Source organism: Agelaius phoeniceus (assembly GCF_051311805.1).
Source record: "Agelaius phoeniceus isolate bAgePho1 chromosome W unlocalized genomic scaffold, bAgePho1.hap1 SUPER_W_unloc_1, whole genome shotgun sequence".
NCBI lineage: Eukaryota > Metazoa > Chordata > Aves > Passeriformes > Icteridae > Agelaius > Agelaius phoeniceus.
The window spans coordinates 6550176-6568692 of record NW_027509866.1 but is presented as its reverse complement, the minus strand read 5'-3'; the positions used below and the strand labels follow the sequence as shown (position 1 = coordinate 6568692).

General features: G+C 52.8%; 1 protein-coding gene across 1 annotated transcript in view; it reads right to left on the bottom strand.

Moving 5' to 3' along the window:
- The window catches only part of LOC143692469 (uncharacterized), a 279232-nt gene that overhangs the window by 19450 nt on the left and 241265 nt on the right, over positions 1-18517 (bottom strand). The window lies entirely within an intron of this gene.

Here is an 18517-nt window from a genome sequence, read left to right as displayed (position 1 = left end):
TGGCTGCCAGTCCCTGGCACAGCACAGGCAATGCTCCACAGCCACCTCTGCAGCCCCCAGCCCAGCTCCTGAGGGACCAAATGAGCCCAAGCCCCACCTGGGGGAAGGGCCCAGGAAGACCAAGGGGTATTGAAGGCTGACCACAAGGCAAGCACACATCTTGACCCTGCATCATCTTGGACCTTCCATCTGAACAGTGCTGGAATCCAGGGCTTTGTAGCTGTGTGTTTGCTTCTTAGTATCTTTTTTGTCTTTCTCTCTTTCTGTGTATTCTTCTTCTGTTTCTGTGCTCCTGCAAATTTTGATTAACATAAATTGAACAGGCTTAGAGTTTGTGAAGTTCAATGGGCTAAGTCAATGCTTTGAGAAGTGTTTTTGGTTGCTTGAATGTTTGTTGTAGTTTGGCATGAGAAGAATTTTAAAAAGTAATACAAAACTTTTTGTGTCACTGACAATCTGTTAAACCACTGAGATTCTGAACACGCCTCTGTGAAACACAAATGTTAAAGATGAAAAAACCCAGGAACCTCCTCTTTCTTTCCCAGTCAACAAAGAAGCAGCGGGCCCTGACCCCGGCCCCCATCTCAACCAAACCAAACCAAACCAAACCAAACCAAACCAAACCAAACCAAACCAAACCAAACCAAACCAAACCAAACCAAGCAACCCTGCCGTGGGCTGATTTTCCCCCCTCCCCAGGCCACCCCCCACCCCCATCGGCTCCATTCTGACCAAACCAAACCCCAACAACTCCCAAACAGGAAAACAAAAGAGGCTACAAAACCCCAACCAGAACAAAGCCAGCCACAGCTATTAAAATATTACCAAGTCCCCTCCCCGCAACACAACTAAAACCAAAAACTCCTACAACCTACAACCATGCAAAATAACCCAACAACTAAAACACAAAAAACCCTGAAACCAACCATAAAACCAATCCTAAAACAACCCAACCGCAACTTCCACCACACATTGCCAGTAGGTCAGGTGTTAACTCTTTCAATACTTCAATCCTCCCATGAGTAAAAGAAAAAAAACAAAATGCAAGCCTATCAAAAAAAAATATAAAACCATCAAAGTAAGTAAAGAAGAAATTAAATCCTAAATAAAAAAGAATAAGAAATATGTTACTCTTAAAACTAAAATCCTCTTATAAACTATAAAGAAAAAACTCTTTTTCTTTATAACACAAAAAAATATTTAAAAAAATTTAAATTATTATCAAAAAAACCCATCCATACTAAAATAAGCAAATGTTAAAATAACTTTAATTTCATAAAATGCTTAAACATGGGAAAAAAAAAGTAATCCAGTATCTCCAAGAGAAGATCTCTATTCCCGGAGTAAAAATATTTTTTAAAGTAAATAATAAAAACTTATACCTTTAAATAACTCATCTTTAAAACAATACCCCATAAGTCAACATGGCCCATCAACAAGCTGTGAAAAAGCTTGTAGCAATAAAAACAACTTCACAAGAACAAAGTTCCCCAGACAGGTGTTATCCATGAAAAAATTAGGAGCCAGAAAAAAAATATTTTTTCCTCTTGTAAAAAAATCTCCACAACCTTAAGAAGAAAAACTTCTCTCCCTAAGTAAACTAAATAAAGACAATTCTATAAATAGTAAACTAACTAGAAATTTTAAGTTTACTTTCTTTACATTGTCAGTAAAAAAAGTTGTAAAGAAAAACAGGGTTCTAAATAATTTATTATTTATTTTAATTCTTACTACCTTTTCTCTTTATAAATTTATTTTAAATAAAATTTTCTATATAGCCTTTTAAAATTTTAGGCCTACTTTACTATTCTCATAATACAATCTCACAATAAAATAAATAGATAAATAATTAACTGACACTAAACCCCCCCATACTCATCAATCCATTAAATAAGAACTCTCAAGAATAGAAAAATCTTAAATTAACAAACCAAAACCACTACAATGTCATAATAAACCTTTTGCCAAAGTTTCTCTGATTTTCTGAACTTCCCAGGGAAGGCTGTTTGGTTGTTTTGAGCTCCTAGAATCTCTTGTACTGGTATTTCTCCAGTGCACCTAACTCAGAGGGCACAAACAATTGTAATTCCTTTTAAATGTCTCCTTGAGAGAGTTGTTTGGGGGATGGGAGTCAGGGCTTGTGTGTGCTGCTTGGCCCAGCCCAGGCAGGGCTTTCCCAGCCACATCCCACACTCCATTGCCCAGCTGGAGCCGCTGGTGCCTCTGAGTTGTGCTGCCCCAGCCCCAGGGACGCTCTCCTTGTCTGCCCATTCCCCCACGGTCTCTGGGCAGGGATGGCCTCACTGGGGGCTGCTGACATCCTCAGCAACTTGGAGGCTGCTGCTGAATTTCACTGCTCCAGAGGCTTGTTCAGCCTTCAGCTCTTCAGTGCAGGAATTCAGTGTCCCAGGGCTCATGAACATTCCGAACACCTTAACAGGCCAAGCTTCTGGGAATAATTCCATTTAATTCTCCAAATCACTTGTTCAGACTTCAGATCTTCAGTGCAGGAATTCAGTGTCCCATGGCTCATTAACATTCAGAACACCTTAACATGCCAAGCCTCTGGGAATAATTTGATTTCAGTTTTCAAATCATCAGTGGTTAATTACACAGATCTCAGGAGTGTGTTCAAACAGGATATATTCTATTTACAAAGACAGTGAGAAAACATTTTGTAGGTCCTATTTAGGTTTTTTCCTAATCATAATTCAATATGTGTAGTCTCCAACTGACACTGAATCCAAGTACATCCTCATGCAGTGTGAATACATACGAAAATCAAGACCCTTCCTGGCTGACAATCAATCAGACTCTGTCCCTACCCCCACCCCACCATTTCCCCCATCCAAGCCCTGGCACTCAGAGCAGCCTTGTGCAAATCTCAGCTCCCTCCAGCCCAGGCTGCACCTGCAGCTTTCAGCTCCTTGGCTCCAACTCCCACCTGCTTTCCTTGGAGAAGGAGCTGCCCGAGACACAGAGGGATGTTCATTTCTTTTCAGCCAACAAAGCCAAGGGGAGGCACAGCTCCATCCAATGCAAAAGTCATTCCTCTGCTGGATATTAAATGCACTTTGCACAGCAGACAGTCTCAGAGCAATGGAAAACACCTTCTGTGCCCAGCACAGATCCCAAGGTCCCCCCAAACCCTCCCTGCCCCGATTCTGCCCAGATTTGCTCTTTGCACACATGAGTCACAGGCTGAAGTCAGGAGCTCCCTCCATGCCCAGAGGGAGCAAAAGAGAGAAAGGGGATGAAGAGCTCTCCTGTGCAGAGCCAAGGTCCAAGTGCAGCCCCTGCAGTGGGAACCACAACTCATCAGGTTTGTGTCCTTTGGGCTCAGGGCCTGGTGACACTCAGAGGCACAGAAAGGTTTCTTCCCAAAAACCCAAAAAGAACATTTGGACAGTTTAATAACCATCACAGCTCTTGCCTCAGCTCTCTGAGATGTCCCAGCAGCATCTGACATGTCTCCCATCCCCAAGGGATGGAGCTGGGCCACAGCCAAACTCAGCCCAGGCCAAAGCTGGGCTCAGCAGCCAGGGCTACCAACGCATGGGCACAGAGGCTGGCGCTGACAAATGTCCTGGGCCCCCTCCCTGCTCTGTCCATGCCACCCAGGGCACAGAGCAGCCTCCTCTCTGGGCCACTTGCCTGTTTGCAATGCCTTGCACAGGCGCTGGCCCTGCCCCACAAGGCCTGGCCTGAGTCCTGCCCCTGCACGCTCAGCCAGGCTGAGATGGACACTGATGGTTTCTGGGCCAGGCTCTCGGAGCCCAGCCCAGCTCCCTGCAAGCTCTGCCAGCTGCCCTGAGCTCTGGGCAGCACCAAGGGCCTCTCTGAGCCCAGCCCAGCCCAGCCGGCTCTGGCCCCACAGCTCTGCTCAGGCCAGGCTGCTCTGGGCACTGGCCCCACGGCCTCAGCCCCTGCCAAGGCCACAGCAGCAGCTGCAGCTGCCGCAGGACTCAGCCCCAGCCATGGGGGAAGGTGCTGGGCCAAGGCCAAAGGAGGCTCCCTGGCTGCCCTGTTCCCCTCTGGCTGAGGTGCTGAGAGCTCTGCAGCCCCTGCTGCCATCCCATCTGCCCAGGGCAGCACAAGAGCCCCGGCCTTGGGGCCTTCAAGAGCTGCTCCTGCTCCAGGCCCAGGGCCCATGCCAAAGCTGGGGCAGCCACAAAGCTGTGCCCATTTCTGTTCATTGCTGCTCTGATGGGGATGGATCCTCAGCCACTTCGAGGTTGCTGATGAATTTTATTACTCCAGAGGCCACTTTATCCTTGAGCTCTTCAGTTGAGGAATTCAGTCACAAACGATCAAAAACATTTGTTCGAAACCCCCAAACAAGAAAAGCCCATGGGAATAATTGAAGTTTTCAATTCTTCTCTAGTTACAAAGACATATTTCAGAATTGTATTCAAAGTGAATATACTATATTGAAAACAATGCAGAGAGAATTGTTTTCCCCGTTTAAGTTTTCTTTTCCTGTTTATTGATAGATATCAGCAATGTCCACTTGTTAGTGACCGCCAGCACCTCCTAATGCAGTTTCAACTGATTTGAAAATCAAGACCCTTCATGGCAGACAATCACACTTTGTCCCTACCCACACCCCACCACTTCCCTCATCCAACCCCTGGCACTCAGAGCAGCTGAGGAATGGAGTCACATCCAGGGGTGTCCCCAGGGCTCAGGATTGGGGACAGATCAGTTCAATCTCTTTATTGCTGATCTGGACGAGGCCATCGAGGGCACCCTCAGTCAGTTCCCAGGTTCCCCAAGCTGGGTGGGAGTGTGGCTGTGCTGGAGGGCAGGAAGCTCTGCAGAGGGATCTGGACAGGCTGGAGCCATGGGCCCAGGACAATTGGATGAGGTTCACCAAGGCCAGGGGCCAGACCATGGCCTGGGCTCACAACCACCCCAAATCCCTGGCCATGCCCTGCCCCTGATCCCCACAGCCTGTCCTGTTTCCTTCATCCCTGCATTGCCAGGGACTTTCTGGTACAAGGGAGCTCTGCTCTGGCTATGGAGGGACGTCCAAGTGCCACCACTGGAGTGGGAACCACAACTCATCAGGTTTGTGTCCTTTGGGGGTCAGGAACTGGTGAGACTCAGAGGCACAGAGAGCTTCTCCTCATGGCCAACAGACCATGGTTGAACAGGACACAATTTAATAACAATCTCACTCTTCCCTGAGGTATGTGCAAAGTCCCAGCAGTGTCTGATGTGTCCTCCATCCACATTTCCATTCAAACATTAATTTCACACAAATGTGGTTCTGTGACAGATAAAAACACAATTAAGTTCTTGTATCAGGATGCTCATCCTGTAATGGGGGCAAAACAGCTCCAACAATTCCTGATTTGCAAAGCTGTCAGTGGTGGATGGAGAAGGGAGGTCAGGCTGCTTTAGTGCTGAGGAAATGCTGAAACCAGCCTGACTCATTTCATCTCCTCCTGTCCTGGCTGATCTCCCCTCTTTCCCCTTCCACCCATTGGCTTTTGTCTCCCACCAGGCCCCCCGGTGAAGAGCCTGGCTCTGTGTTCTCCATCTCCTCCTCGCTGGCACTGCCAGGCTGGGATGAGGAGCCCCTCAGCCTTCCCTGCTCTGGGCTGGACAAGCCCAGCTCCCTCAGCCTCTGCTCACAGCCCAAGGGCTCCAGCCCCACCTTGGAGGCCCTCCCCAGACCCTGCTCCAGCTGCCAGACATCTTTCCTGCCCTGGGCAACCCAACCCAGGCCACAGTGACCTGGATAATCCCCATCCTTGATGTCCTGGTCACACAGCCCTGGCCCCTTGTCCCCATGTCAGGCTCTGGGGTGGATCCTGTGGAACATCCTTTGGTGGAGGCTGTGGCTCCAGGTGGGCCGGGGGGATCCCGGGGGACAGGGACCCTGCTGGGCATGGACAGCATTGGACTTGTTGGGAGAAACTGTGAGGGGGAGCTGGGGCCGAGTGACCAACCCAGTGACCTGACACAGCCCTGCTGGGATGGCACACAGCCCCTCTGGGATGTCACAGCCTGCTCTGTGAGCTCACAGCCCCTTCTCTAATGTCACACAGCTGGTCTCTGATGTCACAGCCAATTCTGTGATGTCATAGTCTGCTCTGTGATGCCATCGCTAATCAATGATCTCACATTACCCACTTTGTGATGTCATAGCCCACTCTGTCCCCTCATGTTACCAGATGATCAATTGCCTACACCAGGTGAGCTGACACCTGGAGCTTGTTCTCCATATCCCCAGGCCTATGGAAACCACACAAGGCCCATTGTGTGAGAAGGGGAACTGGAAGTTCAGCAGCCTCAGGGTCCTGCCAGCTCAGCCAGGCCCACTGGAACATTGGGGTCCACGACCACCAGGGACCACCAGAGAGACCCCCAGGACAGAAGAACACATGGGTAAAGGGGAGGGGGGAATATGTTAATGATTTTGGGGAAATGATTATCATATGCATGTTAAGTCCAGGACAATCAATGAATATGTGTGCAAAATGCAGAATATAAACAGAAACTTTCCTGTACTCAGCATGCACAGCTTTGGGAGGAGCTCTCCCCTGTGCATCCAGCAGCATAAAGAATGCTGCTTCTTAATGCTACACTGGGGTTAAAAAGATTTTTCTGTTTCACTGAATTTTTGGTGACACTCCCACTGCCATGGAAAGCTCTGTCTGCTGCTGTTCACAAACAGAGAAGGGCTGGGGGCAGATGTGGGGCTCAGAGGCTGCCTGGGGCAGAGTGACCATGAAATAATCAAGTTTTCAATGTTCTGTGAAAGAAAGAGGGGCAGCAACAAAACTTCTACATTGCAATTAGGAAGGGCAGACTTTGGCCATTTTAGGATGCAGACTTGGGGAGTAGCAAATCAGGTACTGATTTTTTGAAGGGAAACAGCCCTTAGGAAAAAAGGGGTCCAGGAAGAATGAACACACTTAAAGATAGTAATCTTAAGGAGGAAGGAGCAGCCTGTCCCAGGATGGCAAAAGATGAGCTAGAGAGGAAAATGACTGTCCTGGCTCCACATGGAGATTTTGTGAGAACTTGGAGGGAAAAAGGACCAGGAACTCAGGAAGTGTTTAAGGACATCCTTAGGTTATACAGAAGGAAAATTATAGAAGTCAAAGCTCAATTAGAACTTAATCTGGTGGTTCCTGTAAGGAAAAAAAAAAAGAGTTTTTATAAAAATTCATAGCAAAAGTTAGGAGAAGAACATCTACTCGTTGTTGGATGCAGTGGAGAATATAGTAAGAAAAGAAAAAGAAAAGTCTGAGCTACTTAACACCTTGTTTCTCTCAATTTTCAGTATTAGGGCAGGTTGTCCTCAGGACAAGTGTTCTCCTGAGCTGGTAGATGGGCACAGGGGGCAGAACAGCCCCCTGGAATCCAGGAGGAAGCTGCTGGGGACCTGCTGAGCCACTCAGATGCTCACAGGTGTATGGGATCAGATGGGATCCATCCCAGGGGGATGAGGGAGCTGGTGGATGAGCTCCCCAAGCTGCTCTCCATCATTTACCATCAGTCCTGGCTCAGCAGGGAGGTCCCAGAGCACTGGAGGTGCCAGTGTGAGCCCATCCCCAGGAAGGGCTGGAAGGAGGAGCTGGGGAACTCCAGGCCTGTCAGCCTGACCTGGGTGCCCGGCAAGGTTATGGAACAGATCACCCTGAGTGCCATCACAGGGCACCCACAGGATGGCCCAGGGATAAGAGCCAGCCCGCATGGATTTCAATATCTGCATTGATGATCTGGATGAGGGGATTGAGTCCATCATCAGCAAATTTGCAGATGACACCAAGATGGGTGTGAGTGTGGATCTGCTAGAGGGTAGGAGGGCTCTGGACAGGGCCCTGGACAGGCTGGATCCAGGGCCCAAATCCAACAAGGTGAGGTTTAACAAGTCCCAGTGCCGGGTCCTGCACTTTGGCCACAACAACCCCTGCAGCACTACAGGCTGGGGACAGAGGGGCTGGAGAGCAGCCAGGCAGAAAGGGACCTGCAGGGCCTGATGGACAGCAGGCTGGACATGAGGCAGCAGTGTGCCCAGGTGGCCAACAAGGCCAATGGCTCCTGGCCTGGATCAGAAACGGTGTAGCCAGCAGGAGCAGGGCAGGGATTCTTGCCCTGTGCTGGGCACTGGTTGGGCAGCACCTCAAGTGCTGCGTCCAGATCTGGGCCCCCTGGGGTGGGCAAGAGGAAGAAATTTGTGCAAGGAAAGAGTAAAGAAAGCAAAGGAGCAAAGGTTCATCCAAGGAAATGCTGAGGGCAGTTTGGGGGTGGCTGCCAGGCAGCCCTGGCTCTGAGCAACAGCGTCTGCAGTGGCACAGGAAACTCCCAGCTGATGGGAACAAACTTTCTGGCTGACTGCAGAGGCCAGGACAAAGCTGAGTGGTTTCCCTGGTGTCCCGCAGGCCTTGCTGGCCCCAGGGGCTGATGGCATTTGTGCTCCCTCAGGTTCATGTCCCCACAGCAACAGCATGGGGGGCTGGCCCTGCTGTGTGCAATGCAAACAGGGGCTGCTGAGGCAGTGCTGCCGTGGCTGTGCCTGCAAGGATGGGGCACCTGTGTGAGCTGGGGCAGAGGCCAGGGCTGCAGAGGGGGGATGTTGTTGGCAGCTGCATGAGGACGCTCTGGGACGCTGCCCTGGGCTGTGCAGCGCACTGGGCATGGATCAGCCCCTGCTCTGCTGCTCCTTCCCGTCTGCCCCAGGGCCCTTGCAGAGCCCCAGCCATGCTGTTTGCCCCCAGCCTGCCCACGGCCAGCCTGGGGCTGCTGACGGGGGTTTCTGTGCTGAGCATTGGCCTGGCCGTGTTCTTGAGAGAGCCTGGGCAAGGAGCCTGGAGCCCCCAGGGCCTGGCCTGAGGTGTCAGCGCTGCCCCAGCAGTGCCCATGGCCTGTCCCTGCTGCAGCCCCGGCACTGCCACCCCCAGGGCTGTGCCCGGCCCCGAGAGCACTCAGGCCCTGCAGCAACACCAGGGCCACCAGGGCAGCGGGGCAGGGCCACGGCAGCAGCACTGGCAACACCAAGTGCTGCTGCTGCTGCTGCTGCTGGGCACAGCTGCTGGGCCAGCACTGATCTGCCCCAGCTCTGCACACAGACATTGCTGCTGCAGCTCCAGAGAAGGCAACACAAGGGCATCTCTGCAGAAAACTCTGCTGGGACATCCTTTAGTTCCTTTAAACCCATCAAGAGCGCAGCCCCTCATTGACACAGTCTGTGGGCACAGGGAAGGTGGGGAGAAACACAGTGAGAATCAGTACAAACAGTGACAATCTTTTGGACAATATTAAAACATAAAACAGAGGAAAAACTACCACCACAACCAAACCAACAAGAAGTATTAAGATGATATTTATTTCAATGATTTGCAGAAATTGGCCAGTAGTTTAATATTTCTGAAACCATCCAGTCATCAGTCTCCCCACTGCAGCCTTGAGCTCCTGGTTCCTCAGGCTGTAGATGAGGGGGTTCAGGGCTGGAGGCACCACTGAGTAAAGAACTGACAGGGCCAGATCCAGGGATAGGGAGGACATGGAGGGGGGCTTCAGGTAGGAAAACATTGCAGTGCTGAGGAACAGAGAGACCACAGCCAGGTGAGGGAGGCAGGTGGAAAAGGCTTTGTGCCGTCCCTGCTCAGAGGGGATCCTCAGCACAGCCCTGAAGATCTGCATATAGGAGAAAACAATGAACACAAAACAGCCAAAAAATAAACAGGAACCTACAGTAAGAAGTCCCAGTTCCCTGAGGTGGGATTTGGAGCAGGAGAGCTTGAGGATCTGTGGGATTTCACAGAAGAACTGGCCCAGGGCATTGCCATGGCACAGGGGCAGGGAAAATGCATTGGTCGTGTGAATCAGTGAAAAGAGAAAGGCACTGGCCCAGGCAGCTGCTGCCATGTGGGCACAAGCTCTGCTGCCCAGGAGGGTCCCGTAGTGCAGGGGTTTGCAGATGGACACGTAGCGGTCGTAGCACATCACGGTCAGGAGGAAAAACTCTGCTGAGATGAAGAACACAAAGAAAAAGAGCTGAGCAGCACATCCAGTGTAGGAGATGTTGCTGGTGTCCCAGAGGGAATTGTGCATGGCTTTGGGGACAGTGGTGCAGATGGAGCCCAGGTCAGCGAGGGCCAGGTTGAGCAGGAAGAAGAACATGGGCGTGTGCAGGCGGTGGCCGCAGGCTACGGCGCTGATGATGAGGCCGTTGCCCAGGAGGGCAGCCAGGGAGATGCCCAGCAAGAGGCAGAAGTGCAGGAGCTGCAGCTGCCGCGTGTCTGCCAATGCCAGCAGGAGGAAGTGCCTGATGCAGCTGCTGTTGGACATTTGCTGGGGCTGCACATGGGCACCTGTTCATGGAGAAAAGGACAGTGAAGAGTTAGAGGAGATTCCTGTAACCTAAATCAAAGCCTTTTCCCATACACCTACCCTGGAGCGCACACAGATACACTTCTGTTTTTAAGAATTCTGGTGTTTTCTTTAAAGCTTCCCCATACGTCTGCTGGTGTACTTGAATATCAGAAACCCTCAGCATTTCTGCTGTCCTTAGGGAATAGAGAGCATGTTCTGAGAGGCAAAGTGATAAGTGGAGAGCTAGTGGACATTGTCTGTCATTCTGACCTGTTCAGAATTTCGCTGGGCTTTAACCTTTGCCAGTTGGAGGGTGATCACCTCCCCATGTTTCCCTTTAAAATTCCCCAGGTACAGCTTAGAGGAGATGTTTCTACCACAGCCCAGCTCCACATTTGTAGCCAAGGACTCACGTTGCTCATGTCACCAACCCAGCAGCATTTTCAGTGTCACAACACCTCTGCCTCTCCCCATCAATCTCATAACCCAGAGCTGCTCTAGGACAAGTTTGCACCCTGCATTGAAGCTCCCAGCTTGGACTGAAATCTCAGGGAGACTTCCAAGTGTCCTTCTGATGGCATTGGGTTGAGGGAGATGCAGCTCCTTCCCTGGCTGCACTGACAGCATTGCCCAGAGCCGGGCCCTGGGGACAGCGTCACCCTGAGCCAGCTGTGCCCCTGCCAGAGCCCCCAGGGCCGGGCAGCTGCTCCCAGCCCTGTGCTCTGCAGAGGGAACTGGGCCCGGGGCTGCAGAGCTGCCCCACGGCTCTGCTGCAGCTCTGCCTGCACAGGAGGGGCTGCACGCCTTGGAGCCCCGGCCCTGAGGGCAGAGGCTTGGCTGGGGCACAGGAGGGAGGGGGCTTGTTCAGAGGGAGGGGCTGCACTGCAGGGGCTCCTGTGGGCATCTCTAAACTCTCCCTGCCACAGCATTGCTGGGCTTTGTTTTCTCTCATTGCCTGATCTTCTCTCTGCTTCCTGGAGATTTCCCTGCTGCAGGTGTTTCCCTGTGCCTGATCTCTCCCTGCCGGCACTCACAGCCCCCAAATCTCTGTGCACTCTCCTTGGCCCTACAGAACCCTGCCTGTTTGCAGGGCACTGGCTGGGGACAGGTTCTGTTTGCAGCTTGGAGAAAGGAGAGCTCAGACTGAGCCTGATGGCTCCAGCAAAGGTGATGCTGCTGCTGTCCATGGGCCGAGTGGCTGAAAGCACATTAGGGATCTCCTGTGAACCTATTGATCACTAAAAGGAACAGTTGGGATGTCTCAGGCACATGTCAAAATTAATGATTAATAATTCATTATCATACTTTAAATATTTTTACTGCCCGCCCCCCCCCCCCCCTTCCCTTCTTCCCCACAATTCCCATACAGTTGGAAACTGAATAGAAAGTCGTTGGAAATTTCCTCATTTTTATCAAAATCCTTGTCTTGGAAATATTCTGTGACTGATCAGAACCCCTCAGCATGTCAGAGCTTCATGAACATTTCATCTCCCCTGCACCAGAAATACCCAGAGTTGTACTCACAGGCTCTGGAGGCATTGGGATGCTCCAGCTTGAGGAGATGGCTCCAGGAGCTGCAGCTGCACTGTCCTGCAGCCAGAGGTTCCTGTGCCAAGGGCTGGCAGTGATTGTGCCCCAGGCACTTCTCAGCCCCTTCCCAGCCCTGACTGATTGAAGCTCTCTGTGCCTCTGGGCTGTGCCCGGGCTGGCTGCAGGCAGTGCCCCAGCCCTGCTGGGCTGGCAGAAGAGCTGCTCATCAAGAGAAATGTGCTTTTGAAGCTCTTCTGGGTGAGCAGGAGCTGCCTCTGTGCCAGGAGCCCAGCCCAGCTCAGCAGCACAGACACAGCACAAGGACTTTAATGAGCCCCTCTGGGGCTTTGTGCTCAGGCCCTGAACATCAGTCCCTGAGAGGGAGCTGAAGAAACCTCTCCAGAACTCCAAGGCAGAATCCAACTCCAAAGTTTCTTGGACTTTTAATGGGTCCCACTGAGGGACACGACTGAGCAAGTGTCCCCAGGCCCCAGGCAGAGCAGAGAACTGCAGGCAGTGCTGACAGGTGGGGACAAAGAGAAGCCAAGTCTTGGTGCCCTGGGGCACAGCAGGGTCTGTGCCAGCAAGGGCTGGGAGGAGACACCTTGTCCTGAGGCCCTGGGGCCTCCTGGCACAGCCCCAGCCAGGCTGGGCACTGTCAGCCCCTTGTGCTGCCCTCAGCATCCCCCCCTAGCCCACATCCCAGTGGCCTCAAGGATCTGCTGCAAGGAGTGCCTGGGGAGCCTTGCTCAGCAATGGCCCTGGGGGCTCCTTCATGCTCCCTGCAGGGACTGCAGGTTTTTCAAAGGACTTCGGGTTTGGCTTTTGCCTTGGAGTCTCTGAGAGGTTTGTGCAATCATGGCCTCCAATTATCTGCTGTAATTAGTCCCTGGAGAGGCTTTGTCAGTAACAACACTCAGTGGGGCTCATTAATGCTTCAGGGTACTCCAGTTATTTGAAGGTACTTGGTGTTTCCCTTTTGATACAGACTCTGTGAGAGGTTTGTGCAATCATGGCCCCAATTATCTGCTTTAATGAGTCCCTGGAGAGCTTTGTACTGACACTCAGTGCTGCTCAGTAATGCTTGGAGATACTCACATTTTTTAAGGTAGTTTAGAATTTTCTGTCCACAGTTAGACTCTGAGAGGTTTTTGGTCAATCCTGGCCTCCAATTGTCTCGTCCAAGGAGTCCATGAGGAGCCTGTGTTGGGGATGGACCACAGTTGGACCCATTCATGCTTTGAGACACTTTGGAGTTTTCTTCTGACTTTGACTCCTGGAAAGGTTTGTGCAATCTCCTCTCAGGCCCTGAGGTTCAAGGGCTCAGCTCCAAATGCACCACAGGCTCATTAGGATGCAGCAAGTCCTGACGAACCATGGCTCTGCCTTGATTTCTGTCTAGTCTTGTTCAGTTCAGCAGGAAGATTTCCTTTTACAGTTATGGATGGTATAAATAAGAAGCTTGACTAGGCCAATGTTCAAGCAGCAATCAATTTATTAATTAATATGGTAAAGTATGAGCAATACAGCGCTGGGTACAGGGGGGGAAGTTTTCCCTCCAACTGCACACCGATAGTTGAGGCTCACAGGTATTTATAGGGGTACTCATCAGCTTTCTCAGCAGTTTCTATTCCAATTCTTACTGATCAGCAGTTTCTATTCCCAATTTTTACATCACAATTCTATGTACTATTGTGATTTAGCTTTTCTCAGGATGTATCCCAAAAGGAGTATCCCCAGATGGTGGTGGTCCGGTTTCCAAAAGAAAGACGAATCCCATCTGGTGAGGTCCAGCTCCCCAGATGTGGGTCCTCCTTTTAATTGCAAAGACTATAAATCTAACAACAGTGATGTCCAGCTTCCCTTGGTTGAAACTATAAATCCTTGAGGTGATGTTCATCTTCCTTTCTCAAGCTGTTTTTCTCTGCTTTATTAAGGCATGAGGTAAGCATGTTTCCTATATGTATATTCAAAGCTATAGTTTCAAGGATACAAGCAATGTTCTAAAATTATACTTCAAAAGGTTATTATTGCAGAACTCTTTAAGGATTAACTACAAGCAAGAAGCAACATCCTTAATGCTTTAATGCCAATGCTCCTAAATCAACCAAGGTCAATTGCAAACAAAAGATGGGTTCAAAGGACTTCTTCCATGCTTTACTTTCCTCAGTTATTATTAGAATTCACAACTGTCCCATTGTCGGTCTCCACACATATCACAATCACAAATACACACGTTGCCTGTGTGTACCTGACACGACACACAGCTTTGTATTTCACATCCCCCCGTGTCCCCCTGTGTTCCCCCGGGCAGGGAGCTGCTCTGGCCCGGGATGGCCGGGCCCAGCCGCGGGGCCTCGCCGGCAGCGGGCAGGAGCCGGCCCGGGCTGCGGGACATGGCGGGGGTGCCCGGCTGCAAAGCAGCTCTGGCTCCCGCCAGGGAGCTGTGGGCAAGGGGCTGCAGCCGTGCGGGAGGAAAGCCGCTGGGCCAGCCCCTAACGCTGCCCCGCAGAAAGGAAGGGCAGGAGGAAGCTGACAAACGAGCTTGGAATGTGGCAGTGCAGAGATGAAGGGACAAGTGCCCTTGGGGGCCGGGGGTCGGGGCCAGCCCTCGGGCACGGCTCCGAGCGGCTCCTGAGCCGGCCTAAGGGCTGCCTGTAAGGATTGCAGGCGGCAGCCCAGAGCAGCAGCGCCAGCAGTGCCAGCCGGGCCCCACGGCCATCTGCCCGTGCCTTCGCAGCCCGTGAGGGCCGCAGGCTCTGCAGCGCCGCTCCTGCTCCCACAGCCGGCCCGGAGCCTCAGGGCTGCCCCGCAGGCGCCGCGGCAGCAGCAGCGGCCTCAGGGCCCGGCCCGGGGCTCGATCTGCTCAGCCCGGGGGCAGAGCCACAGCAGGGGGGAAGGAGCTGAAGGAGCACCAGGGAGCCCGGGGAGAGACAGGCTGGGAGACAAGGCTCTGCCTATAATTTTAACAGTTTTTATTAACCTAATAACTATCTACAACTAACTTAATAACTATATACAAGTAAAAAGTCAAGCTTTTTATGACAATTGTCACAGGCATTTCTTGCTTTGGACAATATGTCCCAGGTCGAGCATTGGGCGCTGAGTCCTTTCCAGCTGGCCAGGGGCTGTTGATGTCTGGCGGGGCTGCAGAGGCTGCTCGAGCCCTGGGGCCCATGAGACCTGTCGAGGAGCTGTGCCTGGCCGTGCTCTCCTGAGGCGGCAGGGCCTGGGCGTGAAGGGCAAGGGTGAGCTGCCACAGGTGCTGGCCCCAGCACACCAGGACTCAAGCTCTTGTCCCACGCTGGGCATGGCCATTCTCCCACATTACTCCAGCTCAGTTGCCCCATGTGCCAGTCCTCCTGCTCCATTCTGCCCCTTCCTTCTTACCCCAGATGCAAAATACCCACGCCACATTACCCAGCTCTGTACACAGAGCCCTACTCATCCCCCAGCTGGCACCCTGCAGATAATCAGCCCCTGTCGTCATTGACCCCCTTGCCCTGACAGGGCCACACCTGACGCATCCTGTGTCCTGATCGCCGTACGATGCTGGTCATTACGGCCCCTCGAGATGTGTCCATCACCGTGCAGCAGGGTCATACTGGGCTGAGGAGGAGAGGGCAGCTGGCTGCAATGCAGGGCCCAATCCAGCACACCCCAATAATCCAACTCAGGTCTCCCTGGGGACTGAAGGCACAGATTCCCCCTGGATAGTCAGCAATGCCATCAAGCCTCAGTCACCATTCTGTGTCCCCACCTACATCACACCTACCTTGTTGTCTACCAGGAGACACTGCAGCCTTGCACTTGTATGTGGGGAAGCCTTGATGTTCTGCATCGTGGAGCTGCTGCTCTGATGGTCCCCAGAGCTCTGCAGCACTCGGGGACACTGGCACAGACCAGCGGCCTCCCGTGGGATGGGGCAGAGGACACTCAGTGCCCAGCCCTGTGGCATGCAGGGCACCACCTTGCTGTGCCAGGGAGGGCACTGGCAGTGCTGCCTGCAGGGGCATGTCCCTGCCAGCTCCTGTCCACCTGCTGCAGGAGCCCCAAGCCCATCCCACCAGGCTGGATCTGCTGGCTCTGTCCCCATGGCCACGTGTGCTGGCCATGGCACCAGGCAGGTCCCTGTGCACAGGACACCAGCTGGCAGGAGCTGGGCTGTCCCAGCTGCAGGGATTGGTTTTGGGAACTCCTTTCACAGGAGGCACCCAATCCCCGTCTGTAGGATTGACGGGGGTAGCACGGTCGGGATGAACGGAGATGAGAGATCTCTGAAGCCAGGTCATGGACGGTTTATTGCAAAGGGCGTGGGTGCAGGGCCCTGCTTGGAGCTGCCAGCCGCAGCTCAGAGCAGGCCTGAGAGAAGAGAGGGGTAGAGAGGATGAGAGGGTAAGAGAGTAAAAGCATAAGAGAGTAAAAGGGGTATGAGGATAAAAGGCAAGAGCTAAGAGACAAGAGGTAAGAGCTAAGAGCATAGAAAAGTAAGAGCTAAGTTCCTGTTACAATACAATAAATCATCTTCTGTGTTGAATATTCTGATTCTCACTTAACCAATCTAGTACAACATACAAATCCTATAGCATTTCCATACAGCCTGTAAGAATCACTACATTACCATACTGTGCTACATTTTAAACCAAAAAAACTCCTCTTTGGACCCCTTCTGCCAAGCTGGCAGGGTGTGCTCGGACCCTTGGACCTGCCTGCAAGCAGAAGGTCCTGTTTCATCAAAAGGGGATTACCTTCAGCCGGCCACACTGTTGTTTTCCCGTTGTTCAGTAACTAAGGGATCTCGAAGCTTGCTTTCATTTCAATCTCACTTATAGTTTCCATATTCTCAAAATCTTTTGCCAGGCAATCATATTTATAAGGCTTTCCTGTTTCATCTTCCCCAACAGCCCTCCAAGCCTGAGCTCAGACTGCAAACAGCCGCAGCTCATCAGATGTGCTTTCATCAGCCTTGGGACAGAGAGATGGGCCAGACAGGGCAGTGCAAGGCAAGGAATGCAAAAGCCCCCAGCCCTGGGGCAAGCACTGGCCCTCCACAGCTGCCCTCTGCTCCCCTGCCCTGCCCCGTCCCCCCAGGCTGCTCTGCCCCAGCCCAGGTGCAGAGCCCTCCTTGCTGTGTCAGGGCTGCTCTGCACCCCAGGCGCTGGGGATGTGTCCTCAGGGCCCTCACCTTTGGCTGGGCGGTGGCTCCTTGCTGGGGGGCATCAGCTGCAAATACGGGAGTGTCTTGGGGTACCTGGGGAGGGCAGGAGTCACAGGGGTGTGACAGGGGACAAAGAACCTGTTCCTGTTGGAGGCAACCCCCCCAAAGCCATGGGATTGTAGCCCATGGCATCCCGCTGCCTGTAGCCCTTGGGGTGAGCCCCCACAGCCCCTGCTGATGGGCAGGGCTGCCGAGGGGGCTCCCCACATCAGCCCCTCCCAAGCAGACACTGTCCCCCTGTGCCAGCACAGCGGGTCACTGCTGGCACCCATCTCCCCCCATGCCAGCCCCGCTGCCCCCGAGGCACTGGTGCTACTCACTGGCCAGGAACCTGCACGCTGAGCATGCGGTCACAGGACAGGCACGAGAAAGGGACTGGCAGCTGCCTAAGGAGGGGGAGGGAAGAGGGCTGGCTGAGCTCCTGGGGCCACAGCCCTGCAGCACACAGGCAGCAGCTCCCTGCAGCAGCCAGCTGCTGGGCAGCTCACTGCACAGGGTCACGGCCATTGCAGGGTGAACCGTGGGCTCTTGAGCCTGTTTCTCCCCATCCCCAAGGTGCTGGCTGATGCCAGGTGAAGGGCACAGGCACCCATGCCACCATCCCAAGCAGCCCCTGCAGCGCTTTCAGCCCCTCTCTGGCACCAAAGCTCCCCCGTGTGCACGGCCAGGAGGGCAGGACATGACCCAGCTCAGGGCAGGGTGTGTGACAGCCCTGCCTGGCAGGAGCAGTTGCCATCGCTGTCCCCAAAGCCATCAGAATCTCCATTGCAGTCACTTCTTAATCCCAGCAGCATTTTCACGCAACAGCCTATCCTCAAGTTCCTCCATGTTCCTGTTCCAGGAATCCTCCCGGTGTTTACGGAAAGTCTTCAGCTCCAGGCGATCCAGCTGTGAACAGGTGCACAGCCTCAGCCAGCTGCTCCAGGATGTGACATGGAGCTCTCCAGGGAAAAGCATGGAGGGGGATCCTCAGAGGGATGCTGCCTCAGGCTGTCAAGTCCCAAAGGTGCCAGTTCCTCGTGGTGGGGATGAGGTACCCCTCACCTTGTCTTCAATTGCATCGCTGAACTGCTGCTGGGTACTGTTCCAGTGCTGCTCCTGGCCTGAAATCTGGCTCTGCAACTCCTGCATCCTCTCATCCAGCTCCTCCATGTTCTCTTCACACTGGCTGCAATCCACTTTGCTGTCCAAGGCAGCTTTGTCCGCCTTCTAGCAGAGGGGAAGGGCAGGAGAGCAGTGGGGAAAGGGATGAGGAACGCCAGGCAGGGCCAGCGTGTGAGGGGCAGAGGGAGGAGTGCTTCTGAGACAGAGTAGAAATTCTCCAGAGTAGAAATCCATTTTGATTTAGGTGAAATGTACATCTTTGAGTCTGTGGTTAGAAAACATAGCTATGTAGCCTGACTGCAAAGCCTAGGCTCAGGGAAACTGATTCAGTGA